Source organism: Ursus maritimus, unplaced genomic scaffold (genome assembly GCF_017311325.1).
Source record: "Ursus maritimus isolate PB19 unplaced genomic scaffold, ASM1731132v1 scaffold_3, whole genome shotgun sequence".
NCBI classification, from domain to species: domain Eukaryota; kingdom Metazoa; phylum Chordata; class Mammalia; order Carnivora; family Ursidae; genus Ursus; species Ursus maritimus.
Genome location: NW_024425563.1, coordinates 60,172,214 through 60,196,673, shown reverse-complemented (window position 1 = coordinate 60,196,673; position 24,460 = coordinate 60,172,214).

Genomic DNA, 24,460 nt, shown 5'->3' with positions numbered 1-24,460 from the left:
CAGAAGTAATTCCTGGAGGAAGCATTTTATACATTTTTACTTCAGGAAAAATATCAAAAGTCTACTGATAAAATTTTGACATGTTGGTAATACCTGTTAACAGCTAAAAGAAAGATTGCATAAAATACTGCTATACTTTCATTTTTAGAGAACTTGATTTCATCACAAATGGAATAAAGAAATTATGAGGACAGTCATTTCCATATTGCTTACTGTATTATAACCCACAAAGCCACAGTAGAATAATTAGCTTAAAATTCTATTAAATAACTATAAACTATCTGGTTAAATGTATTTAAAAACAGCAGGGTTTCAAGAGTTGCTCACATTACATCTTTTGATACTAGCCTTTGCTTTCCCAAAATGAAAAAAAAAAAAAAAAGCCAAATAAAGTAAAAGGAAAATTAATATGTATCATTGTCACAATGAGGTATCATATGTCCCAATTTTTTATTCATTCACTACTAGGCAAAACAAACGAAAAAGGCCAGAACGTTTAAGCTAACAATGGCGTATTTTAATTCTGCAGTTATGAGAGGGTATTTTAAGAGTTCAGCTTTCAAAATGTTTTGAAATTCTATCAGATTATGTTCCTTGAGATTTTTGAAACATTTGTCTGAAAACAAAACTTGGGCATTTTACCTTTTCAAATCAGACTTGCAAAGCATACTGTTTATAAAATTTCCTAATAAGTGGGCAAGAGGCACAGCAAAAATTTTAACTATAGTTTTAGATGCAAGTAATAAAACGCCTAAAGACCTAGCTGAAGTAAATCCCCATGAGAGCCCAGAGGAGGAAGATTGTCCATCATCTCCTCACCTATATTGCTATAGCCCTGTGACCTAAGACAGCTAATTCTTCTCTCCCTAGGTAAGCTGGGGGCAGGCTGGCTTAAGAGGAGCTTGTTCCAAGAGTTTCCACTTAAACCAAGTTAAAGAAAAGCACATCATTTAATAATTAAGAACCCAGTGAGTTGGCCAGCCTGATTTTTTTTTATGAATACAGATTTTGTATATGTAAGGTATACAGCGTGATTTGATGCACAAAAATGCACCATGAAATGGTCACCACAATAAAGTGAATAAACAAATGCATCACTTCAAAGTTATTGTGTGTGTATGTGTGTACTGAGAACACTTAAGATCTGTTTCTTAGCAAATTTTAAGTATACAGTCAGGTTAACTATGGTTATCATGCTGTACATGAGCTCCCCAGGACTTACTTATCTTACAACTACAAGTTTATATCTTTTGATAACACCCACCCCCATCCCCCTGCCCCCCACTGACTCTAGCAACCACTGTTCTACTCTTTGATTCTGTGAGTTCAACTTTTTAAAATTTCACATAGAAGTGAGATCACCCAGTATTTGTCTTGCTGTGTCTGGCTTATTTCACTTAGAATAGTGCTTCCAAGTTCATCCATGTTGTTAAAAATGGCAAGAATTCCTCCTATTTTTTTTTTTTTTAAATGCCATCCTGACATTTCCAACCTATCCCTTGGTTTGCTTTCTTGGTTAATTCATTTATACAACGAATAATAAAAACTACAAATGTCAGATGATGGACTGTATATATTGGAGGGGAGGAAAGGTGGAGGCAGAAAGGTTCTGTGGAAAGCTATTTCTGCATCTCATTTCCATTGTAAATGCTTTATAGATAAATGGCAAACGATGGGAGGACTGTGTGTCCTAAAGCAGAGGCTGTATCAGAGTGATGATGAAAGGTCTGTTCTGGGTTCATTGATTGTAGGCAGGCACTGGGTCAATGTTCAGGTAGAAATATACTTGGGAATGGAGCTCAGGAGACACAGTAGAGATGAGAAAGTGTAAAGTTGAACTTGTGCATCTTACTTGCTTTATATATGAGTACAATGATCACATATTAAATACGTAATTTTGAAAATTTTGATCCTGATAATATTAATTATGAATATAATTGATAATATTATGTTACAGGTCTATGAAAAGTATTTGATAGGAATTTTCTTAAGTCCCCTAAGAGCTCTGAATTGGTTACTCTTCTTAGCCTTCTTTCATAAATATGGTCTCCCAGCTAGTAAAGGGCTTCACAATCAGACTTGACTCTAATTTCAGCGTTTGTGCTCATATCTCAACCCTGTCTCATGCCAATGCCTAGATAAATATCTGATTACAACTGGCACCCATCCATGTGTAATGGGTGACTGACTTCATACTCCTTGTAACACAGGACAACTTGAAGTTGTACATCATGTGTCTGAAGAAGGAAAAAAAAGTAAGGAGCCAAAGGGTATAATCCTTGATTGGAAATAAAAGAAGAAGAAGAAGAAATTGTAAAGATGAATTAAGTAAAAAAAAAAAAAAAAAAGGTGGTGCCTTGGTGGCTCAGTTGGTTAAGCATCTGCCTTTGGCTCAGGTCATGATCCCAGGGTCCTGAGATCGAGCCCGACATCATGCTCCCTGCTCAGTAGGGAGCCTGGTTTTCCCTCTCCCTCTGCCTGCTGTTCCCCTTGCTTATGGGTGCATGCGCTCGCTCGCTCTCTCTCATTCTGTCAAATAATCTTTTAAAAAGTAAAAAAAAAAAAAAAAATTTTAAAAAAAAAAAAAAAAAAAAAAAAGGGGGGGGGCAGTAACAACAATCGACCAAGTAAAATAAGAAAGAAAAGATTTGGAATGATACGGTAATTTGGGGGGAGAGACATCATAATTTGGCAAAAAGAGACAGATCATAATTTTGGGAGTCTCTGCTCTGGCCTAAATGTTTCGAATTAGTAATAGATGTGGTAATTGGTCTACAACTCATTTCATGTTTCCGTGGGTGAATTGTTCTCACTGAGGAACATGAAGATATTTGCAGCCAATCCAACTTCTTTGTGTACAAATGTCAGTCTCCTAGCATGGTTCGTGTTTTTAAACACTTAGTCTGTGCACAATCTCACAGCGCATTCCATGGAGGGTTTCAAGTGCGTGTGTAAGACTGTTCTGTCTTAAAAGAACTTCACCTGGAAGCTGGGGAGGCAGAATGAAAACACCATTAATTCTCCAAGACCTGCCATGATCTCATGCCTCAGTTTCTCCTTTGCCTCTCTAGTTCCCTCATTCTGCCCATCCACGCTGGCATCTTGAAAGAACCTTTTGTATTCGGCCTTTTTTTTTTTTTTTTCTCTTCTCCTGCTTGGGTTACTCTTCTCAAGATGCCACCATGACTCGCTCTCTCAGTTTTGTCAGGGTTCTGCTGAAATAATAGGCTATTAACAGGGACTCTGACTCCTTCACATAAAATACCCCTGTTTACCTTGTTCCTTTTTTCTGCCTTTATTTTTCCCTGTGGCACGTACTACCAGCTTGCACGTGCTTCTATGGCTTATTTACTGTTCCCTAGCTGTCTCCAGCCAGTAGACGGTGAGTTCTTTGAGAGGAAGAACATACCTTGTTCGTGGATATTCACAGGACATGCGTGGGCATGTGCCTTTTCCTCAAGTTTCTGGTGTGACAGCAGCTCAAGGAGAGACATTTGTCTGAGGAATATCTATATCCAGGGACGTGCCTCCCAGAGTACCCAACATATTGCATTGATTTGACACCGATTCATGGAAAACCAAGAGGAGATGTACCTTTAGCAGGGCTTTCAAAGACAGATGGGATTTAGGTGAGTGACAAGTACAAGAGGTGGCATCAATCTTCTGAATGAGAAGCATATGGAGATGGGCTCGTTTCCCTTTGACATGGAGTCAGGATATGCTGGCAAGAGCAGAGACTTAAAGTTTAAGAAAAGAGAGTGATAGGGTTGGGGATAAAATTCTAGAAGGTTTGTGTTGACAAGGATACAGCATGCTAAATTTTTAAATGAGGCATATGCTTTTGAGCATGTGACAGAATAAGAGTTGTATATTTGAAAAATGTATTTTCCTCCTAAATTCATGCACATGCATTCCTAGGATCAGAGTAGCTATGTTTTGGGGATGCCTTGTTGCCCACTTCACTTGATTGGTGCAAGGAGAAATTAGGGTAGAGTGATCAGGTATTAAGTCTGTAGAAATAGTCTGGATGTGTGTGACAAGAATAGAAAAGAAATGGGTGTGAGAAACAATAGAAATGGGGAATAGGATTTTCACATGCAGGAGTTTCAAAGGTGGTCATGGATAGAGATGTTCAAATTTGGTTGGGAACGTGGTTTTATTGGGAAATCGAAGTTTAAGGTAGGGAGGAGAAAACCAAAATGAGATGTCAGCTGGCTGGTGACAATGTGGCCAGGAAGTCAAGGGAGACCCCTGAGGTTGGAAATAGAATTGGGAATTAGCAACACCTGGCTGATAGTTGTGCTAATATTCCCAGAGCACTGGGGACTTGCGGTTCTCATTGATTCATTTATACAAGAAGTGTTCATGGGGCACTTGTTTGCCAAAAATTCTTCCAGGCACTGAGGATGCAGCATCGACCGAGCAGAATAAATCCCTGCCCTTATGTACTTGACATTCTAGTTAGAAAAGGATATGGCCAGGGCGCCTGGGTGGCACAGCGGTTAAGCGTCTGCCTTCGGCTCAGGGCATGATCCCGGCGTGATGGGATCGAGCCCCACATCAGGCTCTTCTGCTATAAGCCTGCTTCTTCCTCTCCCACTCCCCCTGCTTCTGTTCCCTCTCTCGCTGGCTGTCTCTATCTCTGTCGAATAAATAAATAAAATCTTTAAAAAAGAAAAAAAAGAAAAGGATATGGCCTATCATATCTGTGGGTGATAAGTGGTGGGGAGAAAAAGCTGGGTAGGAAGGTAGGGATTGTCAATACAGAGGGCAGGGGGATTGCAATATCCAACAGTGTGGTCAGGGCCAGTATCATTGTGAGGGTGAGCAAAATCCGAAGGAGGTGTGGCTGTGTCCCCTCTGAAATCTGGGAGAGCAGTTTAGAGGAAGCAAGAAAACAATGGCCATGATCTCACCCCTCGTGTCTAAGGAAAAAATCAAGGAGGCCAGTGTGACAGGGGTGAGAGAGAAGTAGAGAATGAAGAGGTGAGGAAAGGGCCTTGTCTTGCTTGGTGGGCCAGACCTAGGGTTTACTCTGAAAGAGAAGAGAATCTGGTGAATAGTTGGGAGCAGACAAAGTACATGATGGGACTTGTATTTTAAATGGCTCCTTCTGCTTGCTCTGTGATTACAGAGAAGTAAATCATCTGGAGTGGAGATGGGCTTATTGCTCTAGTTAAAAGCATTTTTGTTTAGACAAAATAATTAACCGCTTGACTTTTGAATTCCCCCAAACACCATTTTTTTAGTTTTCGATTAAACTTCCCTCATTTCTAATGAAGTACATTTCCAGCATTTTCTTTAGCATTTCTCAAAACCTCATAGCACTGCTGCCATGGAAAATTCACATTAGGAAGCTTCCTGAGTTAGGTAGAAGATACACGGCTATTTAATCATCTCTTCTATTGACTCTGTGTTCTCAAGTGCAGACAAGATTGATCTTACTGAATTTTATTTCACTCTCTAGGTCTTCTTTCTAATAAAGGCTAAAGGTAAATGTATTTGGAAGAGAAGTCGGTCATAGATGGCCTACACTTTCCACTGGTTGTAGTTACAGTTAGAATTAATGGTCTCTGGAGGGTAGCACCCATTATATCAAAAAATAAGTGCTCTCTCTCTCTCTCTTTACATATATATATATGTGTATATATATATATATGTGTGTGTGTGTATATATATATATATGTGTATATATATATATACACACACAAATGTATAAAAATATAATTGTATTTAAATATTTATAAGTATTTAAAATATAAATATTTTAATGAATATATTAAAAGTATATATAAAATATATTAAAAATTACATTTTACTGCTGTGTTATTAAAACAGCAGGAAACTCTAGAAAATTCCAAGCAGGACTTTAACCTACTCTGGTGTGTCTCAAACTTTTGAGACATCTTGCCTTTCATATTGACCTTAATCTTAAATGTCTTAAGTTCTGACCTGAATTTAGCTCAGATACCGTAAGTAATTGGGAAGAGATAGCTACTTTAGAATTAAGGTGGTTGGTTTCCCTGTTTAAAATCTATTTAAGCATGATGAAACAAAATGGGTATGACCCATATAAGCCTACACATCTATTAGTCACTTTTTCATACATTCAGTGTTTTTTTACAGCACATTGCTGGGCCATTTCGGAGGGGACCATGTATTGGCTCAGTGTTCGTAGATCCTGTAAGCAAACAAACAACAAAATTACACAATGACTCTGAAGATAAATGAATCCAGCACACCTGGAATGAGTTAAAATTTTCTTTACTTTTTGATAAACACTTGTTTTAGAAATCTGAACATTCTAATTCAAAAAACCCAATAAACAAAAATAAAATTTGCTGTTATATCAGCTCCTTTGCTTAGATCATGTTAAATAATCATATAAAATGATTGCTTAACCAAACTGAAGTGAGACAAACACTTGGTATATTCTTGAAACTATTGGTGAAAGTTTCAGTTTGAGTTGTAAAAACCCTACAGAGAATTAAGGCTTTACTTTAAGGAATTGAGGAATAATTTTTACTACGAAGTCCTATTGAAAATAAACGCTAAGATCCCTTGAGTATTTGACCTGGTGTACAGCTTTATGAGAAAAATTCTTTTTTTCTAAAAGAGAGATCGAGGCAAACTAAGAAAAAGACTGTTAACTACAGAGAACAAATTGATGGTTACCAGAGGGGAGATGGGTAGGGTGATGGGGGAAAGAGGTGATGGGGATGAAGGAGGGCACTTGGATGAGCACGTGGAAGTGTTAAGTTGTACCCCTAAAATCGATAGTACACTATATGTTAACTAACTGGAATTTAAATAAAAACTTAGGACACACACACAAGATGGTAGTAATAAACCTCATTTTTGTCAAACACTTCTCTAGAACAATCCCCCACCTCCAACAAAGTAAAGCAGACCTTATAGCTAAGGTTGTGAAGCAGGCAGAGTATATTCTCTTCACTGTTGCCCTGATTAAGTAGAGGACCTATGAGAATGTTCAGATTCTCACCGAGACACGCACATATAAAAGGCACACCTGTTTGGTTTGGTTCATTCACAGTGTCCTCACCCACTCATGCCCACTGTTTGGGACTCCTTGGGATACTTAAAAATTGAAATCCAGTAACGTCCCTGCTGCTTTGGGCAGGGGTGTGGGGCTTGTGAGATTTCTAAAATAATAAATAGGACTGTTGAAAAGATATGGTTTCATACAAAAAAAACGACTTAAAAGTCTGGAGAAAACTGAAATTTTAGGAACCAATGTTTTTTCTGATAGGATTTTCTAAGAAAGCAATGAGGAAATGGTTCATCTTCCTCCCCAGGAAATAACACGCCGGGTCTATTTCTAACAATTTCCCGTGATAATCCTTCAGAGATAGGAAGTAGATTGAAATTAGTTTCTGATCCTATTTGTTTCTGTCACTTACAATTCCATAGTGACTCTGCTTACCTAAGCCAACCTTCCCTGGGTATCCTTTTCCATCTTAATATAATACCTTCCATATACATGGCTGGGAAAATATTTGTGCATGTTTGTGTGTTAAGTATTGATTTTTTTCCTAATCCTCTGTTTAATAAATCAAAAAACTGATAGAAAATGTATTTTGGTGAAGAGGTCTTAGATTTGAAAGCTTTGCCTCTGAGGGAATTCACTGAAATTTTCTCTGATAAGAAAAAGGACATTCAGCCCCACACAGATCACAGAGAAAATGAACCAGATCCCGAACCTCAGCGGTAAAAACATGAAATGTTGCCCGCGATTTTATTGCACTGACTCACAACTGTGTAACAGTTGCCTTTGTGGAAAACAGAGACACTCAGCTACTCAAAAAACGCCTCTCATCTTGGAGATTCAAAAGGCATTATTATTACTTTTTTTATTAGAAATAAGCACTGTTGAGGAATATAACTGTAGGAAGTAGGGATACTTTCATTTACTGCTGCGCTGCTAGCGTGTTACATAATACTTACCATACAGTAAACTCTTAATAAGTAGTTGTTGCTTTGTGGGTTGAGAAAAGAATGAAAGAATGTCATTTCTTGATTTGCCCTTTTTGGCAGCATGACAAAGTTATTTGGATATTAAATATTACTTTATTCAACAATTTAGTGACTTGTTCATTCATTAAATGCATACTGCCTCCATTGCCAGGTAGGTCCTAGGGAAAAATAATAAATCACAGGGGCATCATCACAGATCCCTTGGTGTTTCCTATATAACGCATTTTGCGATCAGGATGAAACAGTAGAATGTCGTTGCGTATGCTGTGGTTGCTTAGACTGTTGCTGACTAATTCAGTATTGGATGGATGCTTTCCAGTTGTGCCTTGCTAAGCATGTCAACAGTTTTGAAGTTGAATTATGCACCAGTAGTATCTAGAGAGCTTGTCAAATAAATTTCTAGGCCCCAAACCACACCTATTCAATCAGAATTTCTTGAGTTGGAATCTAGAAGTCTGCATTTTTAAGAAACTGTAGATCTGTCTGATGAAGCGAAATGGGCAATCAGGAAGCATTATTCAGGGACAGAGAGAGAAATCTGAAATTACTATTAGTATAGGGTTTATGTGCATGTCCAACCTAACAGTAAATATCAGTTGACTATTTTTCAATGTCCCATTTATATAAAATACATAAAGAGATGATCAATAAAATGGCCTTTGCCACTGGCCCTACCTCATCATATTCTGTATTGTAATTTTTCTCCTGCAACTTGGCCATCATCCTGCAGTTTTATTCATCGGAGTCTTCCAGTACTGGTTACCGCTCTTTGGATAATGTACCTCTTTGTGTTTTCTCTCCATTGCTCTTGTTCCTCTAGTCACAACCAACTGAGAACAAACTTTTTCCCTGGGTACTTAGAGGGTTTATTTCACTGGCTCCATTAACTTTCACTGTCATCAAAAGAACATCACCTCTTCTCTACATCTCTGCTCTAATTTTCTAATCCTTACCTGCATAACGATGTACTTACTCATATACATGATGAAAAATCCAATTTTTGATTATCTGTACAAGGAATTTGAGACACAAGGTCATGTATCCAAAGTTTCTCATAACTTTCAGTTTTGATGGTCTCATGGATTTAATCCCCTGGCACTTCACTCTGAAAGAACCATCTCTATGAACTTTCACAGCTTTCTCTCCTGTGTGCCTGTCCACTTTAAAAGGGGTGCTACTAGACCCTGCTGACAATCTGGGCCAAAGGGTCAGGGTTGAGAGAGAACTTAGTCTCTACCAAATACCTACACTACTACACGGGAACGAGTTACGTGGGCACTCATGACCCGCTAGCTGTTTGAACCAGCAACACATAGCCATGGCTTTGGTTCTGAGAGGGCATGAGAGACACTGAGCCGACATGATTACATTTGAGGATGGGACAAGTGATGCCTCACCTTATGCTTCCTGCAACCAGAGACACGCTTCACTGTCTCAGAACTGCAGAAAGTATCTGTTGCTTGCAATACACAATGCAGAGAATTAAAAATTCTCAATAAAGAGAATTAGTGAGAATGCTCCTGTAGAATGTACGCCTAAACAAACAACTTCTCCTGAAGAGGGATCTGATGACATACTTTCTCCTCCTCACATAGAGGTGAAGTACAATAAGCAAACTTCTTTATCAAAAATACGCATGAGATTTTTGTATTTGAGGAGTCAGGACAGTATTCGAATTTCTCTTTACCTTTTTTTTAGTCAAGAATGACAATTTATGAGGGTAAGTAGTAATCATGTCTAATTTATTTAGCCCTAGCCCCCCATCTTACCATAACAGCCTAGGACCCCATGTAAGGGGTCTCATTGAACTCATAAGACCTCCAAACTGTCAAAGATGATAATAACTAATTACTAGTTATACTTTTACACCATTAAGTTTGGGTGATATTTATTATACAGCAAGAAATAACTGATCTGTCTCTATCCTTTGCAGTTTTGTGATGTGTATTCTTAAAGGAAACCAGATTGTTTTTCCAGTAGCATTTCCTACTGTCAAGATATTAAGATTTACATCCCCTGTTGTTGTTTTCTTTAAACTTCTTCCTGTGTTGTATGGCTCATAATTGGAAGTAAAATGCATGTAAAATTGTGTTGAACACAATAAAGAAAAATATGTAAAGTTTGGAATCACAAATGACTGTGGTTTATCGCTTCCTGGTGGAAGATCAAAGTGAAGTCGTTTTGTTTGTGAGTTTTTGTACAGCTGGAGTTTTTGAATTTCATAATTAATAACATAAAAATAATAGCGTTAAGAGCAGCAATGTATCCCTAAAATAATTTAAGAACTTTTAAGGCATTATTTTAAGAAAAACTAGGTGTTAAGTATTTGTGAACGTTTACTAATGGCTTTTAGTTTTGAAAGCACTATTTAGTGAAAATTTGGGGTGATGCAAATTTAGGTCTCTGTCAACCAGGGAAAATGTCACGTATCTTCTTGTGAATCTTTGAACTGATTTTAACCTAAAGAATCTCTTGATATTATTTATCCCATTGCTGAAAATGGAGTTAATTAGGCAGGTTTTTGTTTTTGTTTTTTTGCATCGTAAATTCCATTTTTCTTTTGCATCTCTGACCTTACACATCATCGGATCTATTTGTAGAGAGAAGTGGGATAAAGAAAGGGAGTATAGAAAAATCTAAGCAAGTAGTAAAGGAGTAGGCAAGTGTAAATTAATATGGAATTAATTTAACAGAAATTAAATTCCTGTGGAAATGAATAAGGTCTGTGAGGGAGAACTTATGTTGCATTTGGTTTGTTAGCATAACTTGAAACCAGCCTAAACAACTGCTTCTGTTTTCAGAGGTCTTAATTTTGCAGTCATGTCAGCATTCTCCTGATGCTGACAACTGCTGGGCAATTAGTTTTTGATCTTTTTAGCTTGAATTGCCCTTGCTTTCATTACTGCTTGAGCTAAGCAAAAAGAGCCTGAATAAGACTTCTGTATAGCCCCATTTTATAAACATTTTAAATCACATTTATAGGTGAAACTATCAACATGTCAAGCTGCAAGTTTATTAACATGTAGTAATGGTCACATTGGACCGGCAACGCAGAAAATTGCAGCAGTATTTCTAGACCAAACCTATGGTTGACACAAATGCTTGCCTTTTCTTTAATTGAGGTGAATATTAAGCTGATTTAAAATGCTGCTTGTTCTTGTTATTTGAGTAGCCTACATTCTTAATAATCTCATTTCCATTGTGCGATGGCCTGAAACGAAGTGCTTACTTGGAGAGGAGCGATTCGCGGTCACAGATGCTCTTGAACTGAAATAGCCAACCTCCTGTGACCTCCTGAAGGGTCTTCGGTCCCTCTGAGAGACCCCCATTGCAGCTCAGCCTCACTGTGGTCTAACCTCTCGCTTTCCCAGAGTGCTCTAATAAGTCTAAATGACTGTTAAGAACAAGAGTTGTATCTCTATCACAGGAAAGGGCATTTAATTATTAACTCTTAACATAGATCATCACTGAAAAAGCAGCTGGTATCTAAGACTTACACAGTCCTTAGTTGTACAGTCATTACTCGATCCAGTTCAGTTCCCTCATTTCTTCTCCTTTTTTGCTTGTTCATCTTTTTTTATGATTACTAGAGTTGGTTACCATTGTTGGAAGTTCATATTTGTATCGAATTCCATGGTAGATGCATGACGTCTAACTACCCACAATCCCACATTTTAGGCATTAATATTGGTGTTGTGCAGCTGAGGAAACTGAGGCCTAAGGCCAAATCCCCAAGCTAGAAAGTGGGAGACTCAGGATTCAAATTCAGTTCTCCCTTGATTCTTTCGTCTCTTCCATGTGATGGTAGCCAAATTCCACTTGCATTACAGAATGAGAAATGCCGTGCCCCCACTGCTGACTTACTGCTGTTATGACCAGAGGACCCCCCTAGCCCCACCCCCATCTTGAGCTACACCCTCTATGCTACAATTGATTCTTTTTAATGAGGTAAAATTGGTAAATAACTAGTTTTAGGTGTACAAGGTAATAATTCAATTTTTATATATGCTACAAAGTAATCACCACTAGTGTAGTTCCCATCGGTCACCATACAATTGACCAACCCCAAGCTCCATTTTGCCCACCCCCCAACTTCCTTCTCTTCTGATAATCACCAATCTCTTGTCCATATCTATGAGTTCTGTTTCATTTTTGTCAGTTTGGTTTGCTAGATTTCACATGTAAATGAAATCATATGGTATTTATCTTTCTCCACCTGACTTAACATAATACCCTCAAGTTCCACCCATGTTGTTGAAAAGGGCAAGATTTCCTTCTTTTTGTGGGTAAGGAATATTCCATTGCATATATATACACCGCATATCCTTTATCCATTCATCTGTTGATAGATACTTTGGTTATCTTCCATGTCTTGGCTATTATAAATAATGCTACAGTGAACGTAGGCATGCACATATCTTTCTGAGTTAGTGTTTTTGTTTTCTTCTGATAAATAATCAGAAGGGTAATAACTGGTATTTCTATTTTTAGTTTTTTGGAGAATCACCATACTGTTTCCTACAGTGCCTGTACACTTTGCAATCCCACCAGCAGTGTGTGATGGTTTCCTTTTCTCCACATCCTCTCCAATACTTGTTATTTCTTGTCTTTTTGAAAATTGCCCTTCTAACAAGTACGAGGTGATAACTCATTGTGGTCTTGACTTGCATTTTTTTGGGTAATTATTCTGATAAGTGATAGTGAATACCTTCTCATTTGCCTATTGGCTTTCTGTATATTTTCTTCAGAAAAATGTCTATTTAGATTCTCTGCCCATTTTAAAATCAGATTATTTGACATTTTGCTATTGAGTAGTTTGAATTCTTTATGTATTTTGGATATTAATTGCTTGTTGGATATATGACTTGAAAATATTTTCTCCCATTTAGTAGTTTGCCTTTTCATCTTCTTGATGGTTTCCACACTGCATACAACTCTTTAGTTTGTTATACTCCCACTTGTTTATTTTTACTTTTGTTGCTGTTGCTTTTTGTTAGATCCAAAATTTCAATGCCAAGACCTATGCTAAGGAGTTAAATACCTATGTTTTCTTCTAGGAGTTGTATGGTTTCAGGTCTAACATTTAGGTCTTTATGACATTTTGAGTTAAATTTTGTGTACTGTATAAGATAATGGTCTAGTTTCATTCTTTTACACGTGACTGTCCAGTTTTTCCATTAACATTTATTGAAGAGACTACCCTTTGCCCATTTGTATATTCTTGGATCTTTTGTCATAATTTAATGATGCATAATTTAATATGCATGGGCTTACTTTGAGACTCTTTTTCTGTTCCATTGATCCATGTCTGTTTTTATGCTACTACCATGCTGTTTTGATTATTATAGCTTTGATTAGTTTGAAGTCAGGGGGCATAATACCTCTGGCTTTGTTCTTTCTCAGGATTGCTTTGGCTTTTTGGAGTGTTTTGTGGTTCTGTACAAAATTTAGAATTATTCTAGTTCTGTGGAGAATGCCAATGGAATTTTGGTAGGGATTGGACTGAATCTATAGATTGCTTTTGGTAGGATAGATAGTTTAATGATCGTAATTCCTCCAGTCCATGAGTATGGAATATCTTCACATTTGTTTGTGTTTTCTTCATTTTTAAAATTAATTTTCCATATTCAGTTTTCAATATTCAGATCTTCCACTTCATTAAATTTATTCCTAGGTATTTTATTCCTTTTGATGCGATTGTAAATGGGATTGTTTTTATTTATCTCTCTTTCTATAGTTCATTATTAATGTGTAGAAATGCAACAGATTTCTGCATATTTGTTTTGTATCCTGCAACTTTACTGAATTCACTTATTCTTTTTTTTTTTTTAAAGATTTTATTTATTTATTCGACAGAGATAGAGACAGCCAGCGAGAGAGGGAACACAAGCAGGGGGAGTGGGAGAGGAAGAAGCAGGCTCATAGCGGAGGAGCCCGATGTGGGGCTCGATCCCATAACGCCAGGATCACGCCCTGAGCCGAAGGCAGATGCTCAACTGCTGTGCCACCCAGGCGCCCCTGAATTCACTTATTCTAACAATGTTTTGGTGAAGTCTTCAGGGTTTTCTACAAATAGTATCAGGTCATCTGAAATAGTGACATTTTTACTTCTTCCTTTCCAATTCGGATGCAGCTAGGACTTAGAGCAGTATGTTGAATAAAAGTGGTGAGTGGGAATCCTTGTATTGTTCCTGATCTTAGAGGGAAAGATTATAGCTTTTTTACCATTGGGTATGGTGTTAACAGTGGGCTTGTCATCTATGGCCTTTATTATATTGAGTTACATTCTTTCTACACTCACTTTGTTGAAGGTTTTTATCATAAGCGGATGTTGAATTTTGTCAGTTGCTTTTTTCCTGTATCTTTGATCAGTTTCTTTTATCCTTCATTACGTTAATTTGGTGTATCACATTGATTTGTGGATGTTGAATCATCCTTGCATTTCTGAAATAAATCTCACTTGAACATGGTGTGTTCTCCTTTAATGTGTTGTTGAATTCAGTTTACTAATATTTGGTTGAGTGTTTTTGCACCTATATTCATCAGGGATATTGGCCTGTGATGATGATGAGGGGTGTGTGTGTGTGTGTGTGTGTGTGTGTTATCCTTGCCTGATTTTGTATCAGGGTGATGCTGACTTATGTGAAATGAACTTGACAGCAATCTCTTCTCTTCAGTTTTTTTGGAAGAGTTTGAGAAAGATTGATATTAAATCTTGAATGTTTGGGAGAAATCACCTGTAAGTCTGTCTGGTCCTGGACTTTGGTTTGTTGGGAGGTTTTCAATTACTGATTCAATCTCCTTAGTAGAAAGTCTGAACAGACCAATTATTATTTCTTCCTAATGCAGTCTTGGAAGATTGTATATTTCTAGGAACTTAACCATTTCTTCTATGTTGTACAGTTTTTTGGTAGATAACTGTTCATAGTAGTCTTATGACTCTTTGTATTTGTGTAATATCAGTTGTGACTTTCTCTCTTTCATTCCTGATTTTATTTTAGCCTTCTTTCTTTTTTTCCTTGGTGAGTCCAGCTACAGGGTTGTCTATTTTGTTTATCTTTACAAAGAACCAGCTTTCAGTTTCAATGATATTTTCTGTTTTTATCCCTATTTCGTTTATTTCTGCTCTGATATTTATTATTTCCTTTCTTTCACTAGCTTTTTTGTTGTTCTTTTTCTAGTTCCTTTAGGTGTTAAGTTAGATTGAGTGTTGTGTTTTTTGTTTTTTTTTGTTGTTGTTTTTTTTCCTTACATAGACCTATATCACTATGAACTTCCCTTTTAGAGTGCTTTTGCTCCATCTCATAGATTTAGGATTATTGTATTTTCATTTTCATGTGTTCAAGGCATTTTTAAATTTTCCCTTTGATTTCTTCATTGACCCATTGGTTGTCAGTGGCGTGTTGTTTAATCTCCACATGTTTGTGATTTTTCCAGTTTTTGTAATTGATTTTCTATTCCATTGTGGTAGAAGATGATTGACATGACTTCAGTTGTCTTAAATTTATTGAGACTCATTTTATAGCTTAACACATGATCTTTCCTGGAGAATGTTCCATGTGCACTTAAGAAGAATGTATATCCTGCTGCTTTTGGATGGCATGTTCTGTACATAGCTATTTAGTTCATTTAGTCTGATATGTTGTTTAAAGTTGATTTTTGGCTTACTGGTGTTTTGTCTGGATGATCTATCACTGATGTAAGTGAGGTATTAATGTCTCCTACTACTTTTGTATTGCTGTCAAATTTTCTCTTTAGGTCTGTTAGTATTTACTTCATATATTTAGGTGCTCCTATGTTGGGTACATAAATATTTATGAATGTTATATCCTCTTATTGGATTGACCCCTTATCATTATATAATGTTCTTTTTTATGTTCTATTATAGTCTTTGTTTTAAACTCTCTTTTGTCCTGGGACACCTGGGTTGCTCAGTTGGTTAAGCATCTGACTGTTGATTTCAGCTCAGATCATGGTCTCAGGATCCTGGGATTGAGCCCTACCTCAGGTTCTGTGCTCAGTAGGGAGTCTGCTTGAGATTCTCACCCTCTGGTGAGAGTCTGCTCATGCATGCACTCTCTCTCTCTAAAATATATTTTTAAGAAGTCTTTGTTGTCCTATATGAGTATAGCTACACCATTTTTTTCTGTCTCCATTTGCATGGAATATCTTTTTCCATCCCTTTACTTTCAGTCTATTTGTGTCCTCAGATCTGAAGTGAGTATCTCGTAGGCAATATAAAGATGAGTCTTGATTATTCATTGAGACACTCTATGTCTTTTGATTGGAGAATTTAGTCCATTTATATTTAAAGTCATTGTTGATAGGTATATACTTATTGCCATTTCTTTAAATGCTTTGTGGTTGTTTTTATAGATTTTCTCTATTTCTTTTTTCTCTTGTTTTCTCTCCTTGTGATTTGATGCTTTCTTTAATGTTTTATTTAGATTCCTTTCTCATTATTTTTGTGTATCCTCTTTTAGCTTTGGTTGCCATGAGACTGACGTACTCACATATGACATTCACATATATATATGTAAATGTTATATATAATATATAATATATATAAAATGTCATATATATAATCAGTATATAATATATATAATATATATACAATCAGTCTATTTTAAGTTTATAGCAACTGAAATTTGAATGCATTCTAAAAACTGCGGTTTTGCTTTCCACTCCATATTTTTGGTTTTTAATCTTCTATTTTATATCTTTTTATTTTCTGTGTCCCATAACTAATTTTTGTAGTTATGGTTAAATTTACTGCTTTTGTCTTTTAACCTTAATACTAGCTTTATAAGTATTTAAACCACTACTTTTATTATCTATTCACTTTAACAGTGAGATTTTTACTTTAATGTATTTTCTTATTAATAATTAGTGCCTTTTCTTTTCAGCTTAAAGAAGACCCTTTAACATTACTTCTGAGGCTAGTTAGTGGTTATGAACTTCTTCAGTTTCTGCTTGTCTGGAAAGCTCTTTATTTCTACTTCTATTCTGAATGAAAACCTTGCTAGGTAGAATATTCTTAGCTGGAAGGTTTTTCCTTGAAGTACTTTGAATGTATCATACCTCTCCTTTCTGACCCGTAAAATTTCTGCTGCAAAATTAGTTGATAGTCCCTATATGTAACATTTTTTTTTCTCTTGCTGCTTTTAAGATTCCCTCTCTATGTTTAACGTCTGAAATTTTAATTGTGTGTCTTGGTATAGCTCTCTCTGGGTTTATCTTACTTGGAACTCTTTGTGATTTTAGATCTGGATGTTTGTTTCATTCTCCAGATTAGGAAAGCTTTTAGTCATTCTTTCTTCGAGGAAGTTTTCTGCCCCTTTATCTCTTCTTCTGGGGTCCCTATGACAGAAATGTTATTCTGCTTGATGTTATCCTATAGGTCCATTAAGCTTTCTTCATTTTTATTTTTTTTTATTTTTTGCTGCTGTCTTAGTCAATTCTGTTGTTTTATCTTCCAGCTTTCTGATCTGTTTTTTTACTTCATCCAGTCTTCTACTGAAACTCCCTAGCATATTTTTCAGTTCATTTATTGCATTCTTCAGTTCTGTGACTTCTCTTTGGTACTTTCTTGTGTTATCTATCTCATTGCTTTACTTCTCTTATGTTCAAGCATTCTTCTGCCAAGATGGTTGAGCATCTTCATGACCATTATTTGAACTCCTTATCAGGTAGAATAATCATCTCAACTCATTAAGGTATTTTTCTGAGGTTTTGTCTTGTTCTTTCACTTGGGACATTTTTCTTTGTTCCTCATTTTGCTTGACTCTCTATGTTTGTTTCTATTTAGTAGGCAAAATAGCTATATCTTCCAGTCTTGAAGGAGTGGCCTTGTGTCAGAGCTAAAGATTATTGTTCAAACTTGCCCTAGCTCTTGGTTGTCTTTTCAATTTTGGGGATTGTTAGGTCGCCTAAATTAGTCTTGATAAGTCCCAGTTGTTGAGGGTGCGCCAAGACTTAGCAATGCTCCAAAGGGAGAAATCTCTGTCAGCATCTAGTTTCAAGGTGATTGGAAACTAGATCCTTAATCAGCAATGTTCAAAGTACACAAACGTATATAGTCCTGAATAAGCTCAGCTGAGCTCTAGACCAGGAGATCTGAAGGTGTCCTCCAGGTGACAGTTGCAAAAATTGGGGCTTCAGATGAGTGTATGTGTTCCTTTCTGGGAGGTGCCAGCAAACTGTGGCAAGGCCAAGGGAGAACTTGAAGATGGTGTCCCCCTGTCTATATTTTTTGAAAGTGCCTTTGTAGCTTCTAGATGTGTGACAGACCTGAAGCCTACCCCTCAGGTTAAAGGTTCAAGATAAGTAAATAGACCTTTTTCACAGGCTGACTGAGGGTGTGTATCAGTTGGCTTTCTGTGCGGTACCAGAGTATGGTAGCCCACCCAGAAATACCTTTATAGTCTCAGGGGGCCCAGAAAGGCAAGCCCCTCTGGCCACTATGGCTGGGTGATCAAGGGGGTGGTCCCTGTATGGATTGTACTCTCACCTGCTGGCTCTAGCAAGGCTGTGAGACAGTGCTGAGGGCAAGGTATGTTTACAGTGTTAATGATGCAAGGGAAAAGTGCTGGGCATGGGGCATACCTGCAATTAGCAAGGCAAACGATGTTGGGAGCTGAGTATGCTCATGGCTTTAGAGAGTCTATGTCTCTACACACCTGCCTGTTGTAGCAAGAAAGAGACAGAGTGCAAAAAAGTGCTCATCAGTGCCTCCATCCCCAAAGAAAGACCCATTGGTTCCTGCTCCTTTGGCAGATGGTTTACAATTAACAAATATCCTTCACATGTAATCCAGTCACCTCAAACTGCTGCCTTTTCATAGGGTCCTGGGATGTGTAAGTCTGGACATGAGCCTCTCTAAAGCAGTATATCCTATCCCCATAGCCCTGGGGTCCCATCACTGTTAGAACGGTTAATTTTTGAAGCTAGAAAGTTTTGGGGCCTTGTCTCTCTTGTACATGTCTCAAGGTTTGGATTGTACATTATGGGAAACAAATCCTTTTCTCCTCAGGAAGAGGCTCTGTACCCATGAGACCTCTTCCTATTTTGGGTCACTGTGCTGGATGAAGGGTTTTTGATGTGACTACATCTCTTCCTCTCTTACTGGTCTGGGTGGGGGGGTTATCCCTTGTGGAGGGAGCTGTTCAGCTAGTTTTCAGTTACTTATCAGTGGGAATTATGCCAGATGTAGCTGTAAATTTGGTGTGTCTGTGGGAGGAGGTGAGTTTGGTCTTTGTACGCTGCCATCTTGGACCACCTCCATAACATTAAAATTGAATTTTGAATATTGAATAATGCTCTACCCACAAATAACTACTTATTAATGTCGTTCTCCCACTAATTTGGCTATGAGCTCTTTAACCGCGAGGGCCATAATTTATTAATCTTGTTATCTGTAATGTTATATACAGAGTAATTATTCAATGAATGGGATGGGATATCCTTCAATGGGCTAATAAGTTTACTTTGATACTCTGCCCTCAACTCCTCATTGTCTTCTGTTGAGTTTTAGATAAAGCTGAGTAAACACAATACTGTATTCATTAAAAACAAGGTATAGACTGAAGCTAGCTATTCAAAAAGGGGTGGAAAACATTTACTTTCCTGTAGCAGTCGTTCAAATTAATTAGAAAAAAAAAACACATTTTATATCCTGTTTTTACTTAGCTCTCTAAGACTTGGGTTAAAGTTGCCCTAAGTTTACATTCAGAACTCTAAAGATAAAATTTTAAAAAGCGCAAAGTCAGGATTCCCATTGACAGCATAATTGATGGGTGCTTGACTATATCTTTTTTTTTTTTTAAGATTTTATTTATTTGAAAGAGAGAGAGAGATAGACAGTAAGTGAGAGAGACAGAGGGAGTACGAGCAGAGGGAGAGGGAGAAGCAGACTCCCCGCTGAGCAGGGAGCTTGAAGTGGGACTCAATCCCAGGACCCTGGGATCATGACCTGAGCCAAAGGCAGATGCTTAACCAACTGAGTCACCCAGGCACCCTTTGACTATATCTTAATAAGGAGGAAACCTCATATACACAATAAAATGAAATAGCATGAATATTTGTAGCTGCTTACATTTATACAATGGAAATCTTGTCATGACCCACAGGTTCAGAGAAAACCACAACAATAACAACAACATTGAATTAGAGATGTGGAATGTTGAGATCATGATGAATAAAGAGATCTGGTTTTTGTCTTGGAAATCTTGGACTTTTGTTGTTGTTTTTAAATGAGGATGGTAAAGATTAGCACTAGTTATATAATAATAACCTCAGAGCATTTGATTTCTTTGTACATCACATTGCGTACTGGTCACATAAATTCTAAGATATGTTGCACAATTTGGACAGATACATTTTAGGAAGGATATTGTACATTTGCAGAAATATGAGAATGTATAAATGTATAAAAGTTTGGAAATCAAGGCACACAGGGAAAATTGGAGCAATGTGACATGCCTAGCTTGCAGAATAGAGGACCATTTTCAAATATAGGAGCACACCATGTGGAAAAGTCTGGTTTTATGTTCTATTTCTATAGAGGACTAGAGTCTGAAAATTACAGGAAGAAATTATTCAGTCCATTTTTTAAAAAGTTTAATAACTAGAGGACCTGGGAAAAATGAGGAAACTACTAAGTTTAACTAAAATTATGCAAGGTAACAATCTGTTGGGGATGCTACAAAATAGTGCTTTTCAAATTTTATTATAAATGTAGACCTTTTGGGAATCTTGTTAAAATACAGATTCTGATTCAGTAGGTCGAGTGTAGGAACAGAGACACTGCATTTTTTTAAAAGATTTTATTTATTTATTTGAGAGAGAGATAGGGATAGAGAGCACAAGCAGAGAGGAGAGGGAGAAGCAGGCTCCCCAGTGGGCAGGGAGTCCAACGTGGGACTCAGTCCCAGGACCCTGGTATCATTGACCTGAGCTGAAGGCAGACCGTTAACCAACTGAGCCACCCAGGTGCCCCTGAGACACTGCATTTCTAACTAGCTCTCAGGGGGTGGTTTAGTTGGTGGACTTCATACCATACTTTGAGTAGCTTCTATAAAAGAAAGACGGACAGACAATAGGTGATCACTAACACACTTTAAATTACTCTATCAGTTTATAAAATGAGGTATTTTTTTTGTTGTTTTCCTGTTATTTATTTTAAACTTGTTTTTATAGTGCCATAAAACACAGATACAGAAAACCATACAAAACAAATATGAAGTTTGTGAGTTAGTATAAGGAGACTTTTCTCACAACCACCACTCAGGTCAGGAAATAGAACAATGCCAGCTATTTTAATATCTCCTCCATGTGTCTCATCTCATTCACATTCTCAGCTTCCTTGAAGAGAAGCCACCGTTCTGAATTTTATAGTAACCACTTCCTTGAATTTCTTTATTATCACCCAGATAAGAATTACTAGAATCTATTGTTTAGTCTCTGACAATTTTTAACTTGATATATCTGTCTTTTTTTTTAAATCTATAGATTCTCCTATCCTTTTCTTTTTTAAAGTCTTACTTATTTAAGTAATCTCTACACCCAATGTGGGGCAAAACTCATGACCCTGAGACTGAGTCACATGCTCCTCTGATTGAGTCAACCAGGTACCACTCTCTTATCCTTTTCTTGAAATTTATCTGTTGAAGAACCTGGGTTATTTCACTTGTAGTTTTCTTTAGTTTGAATTTTGTTGTTGGCATACTCTTGGTGTAGTTCAACATGTTCTTCTGTCCTCCCCTTTTCCTGGAAATTGGCAGCCATATTTAGAAACTTACTCTGACTTATCTTGTATCCCTTTGCAGTGACTATTTTTGATGCTGTGTTATTTTTCAGAAGACCCGTGGTACCAGATTTTCATCATTTTTTTGAGTTAATAGTCCTCAGTTGTCCATACCTGGCTCCGTTAACTATGTTTTATTATTTCATTTATACTTTTTGTCTCAGAAAATTTTATGTTTCCTCTAATCTATAATAGTATCACTTTATTTAGTACAGGAAGAATATTTTTTTAGCATATTTTCCTATTAGTCTATTTTCGAGATTATAAATTGGGTTCCTTGTCATCATTTTTAGAAAGCAATCAATTAGTTTTTAAAATTATATAAAATCATGAACTCATGGATTTAAATATTTTTTAATATATTTAATCCATTGCAATTCTTATTTGTATTGAAACTCAAATTGCCTCATCTTTGGTCAGTGGGAATCTCTTCAAGTTAGCTTCTGAGTTTTGGGGGGTTTTTGTTTGTTTGTTTCTGTTTTTGAGGTAAACCTAGTAGTCTGTGGCTCTGCCTCTTCTGTTACCCTGTCCCACTGATTCCACCTTCCTCAGACTGCCTGAACTCCAGTCTTTGTTTTCTTAGCTCAGAGAGACCACTGGGCTCTGTGTTCTTCCTCCCTACATCATGGTCCAGTTCTACCTCCAGGTGGAAGCTTCAGATGGGCATTAGCCTCACTTTATTTAATTTCCTTACCTCAGAGATCAATCCTGTTTTGGCTATTGCCCAATATCTGAAAATGACTATTTTATGTATTTTATCCAGTTTTTAAGTTACCTGTACTGGGAGTGAAAGTCTGGTCTGAGGTACTCCAACCTGGATGAATAGAATTTCCTCCATTAACTAAATTTTGTTATTTTTGGTGATAGCTTTTCCAGGGGTTTTGGTGTCTATTTATTCTGTTTGTTCTATGCTTCTACCTTTATTACTGACTTTTAAAACTCCCATCCAAAATGTAGTCTTAAAAAAAATATATGACATTGCTTTCGAAGGGATATCATAACACATTTTTTTCCCTTAAAGATTGTTTAAAAAGGAATGAAAAACATTCTGTTCAGATATTTTGAATGAATTCTTCCTTTATAAACAGATAAGGTATTGTCTTTAAGTTCTATTCTACCCAATAATATTAAACTCTCAGAATTAATGGTTCTTGAAGATGATAGAATAATGGTGTTCATAAGTCATTGTTTTCCCCAGTGACAATAAAAAACTGTAAAGTGATATAAATGGGAGAAGAAAGTTACTGATACACTTGGGCAGGGCCAAACAATTTGGCCTGAGATTTTCAGGTAATGACATTCCATACTTCTTACCCATATGTTAGGCTAAAATAATTAATACTATTAATAATGGCTTTGTAGGTGTGTTTGTAGAGTACCACTAGATGTTGTATATAAGTTTGAAGAATCAGACAAGAGGAGTAGCCAGATAAGAAGTAAACTGCTTTGGATCAAAAAGAAACCCAATCAGAATCTGCAGAATAACTGATAAATAAAAGTAAAAATTGTGCATATTCAAAGTCAGTGTGATACTGTTACACATGGCGAGAAGCTCTAGCCTTATAGACTTAAGAAAAAAATGAAGCAAAATGAAGCACTGAAATGAAGGCAAAAACAAAACAAACCTCAGAAGAAGGAAGAAATGGAAAATATAAAAATAAAGGTGTATCAATAACAATATAAAAATCGTTTAATGAACACATAATCATTCTTTGGAAAGGAGACGGTCTCATCAAGAAAAGGGGGAAAATACAATTGTACAAAGTAAAAACTGAGAACGGGGAAAATCTATAGTCAGTCCTCACTGCACCGTACCGTGTTAACTGAAATGTGTGCATATTGGAACTAGAGTCTCACTTTTCACAGGTCCCTTCATAAGAGTTATTATTAACATAGTAGTGTGCAAAGCAGGGACTTACGATTGTTACAAGTTATATTTGCCAAATCAAAGAAATGACTTGTCTCAACTCTAGGCAAATAAAAATTTTAAAGACCTAAAGATGTAACCGAATTCACAAAAAATTAGATTGCTGAAATTTACACAAGAAAAGGTGCAAAAGTTTAACAGATAAATTAACATAGAAGGCATAAAATAAAATTGTCATAGTTATTTAAGCTTCCAGACCCTGATGACTTCTTGTTGAAGTTTATCAAAACATTTTGAACAAATACTTGATTCTTTTAAGATGTTTCAAAGCAGAGCATGAAGAAAAACATGCTTCCTTTCTTCATAGGCAGCATAACATTAATATAAAAATATGACAAACATAATACAATAAAGAAAAATTATAGAACCTGCTTACAAATGTCATTGCAGAATCCTAAACATCATCATTACATGAAATAAATATTCACATTAAGTCAAAAAAGTATTATGTCGTAGAATTCATATCAGGAAAGTAATGACAGCTCAATATTAATCTATAACTAATCATTAACAGCTTGATGGGGAAAACCATGTTCCTCTTCAGACATGCTAAAAGGCATTTGATAAAGTGTATATTCATTCCTTATCTGAAAACAGACACACACATACATGATCATAAAGAAATAGGTTATTTCAAACCCCAAACCAGAATCACCCTCACTGATGGAGCAATGGATTCATTTCTATTAAAATCTAGAAACATCGTTTACTGTCATCTATTTGGTATCATTGTA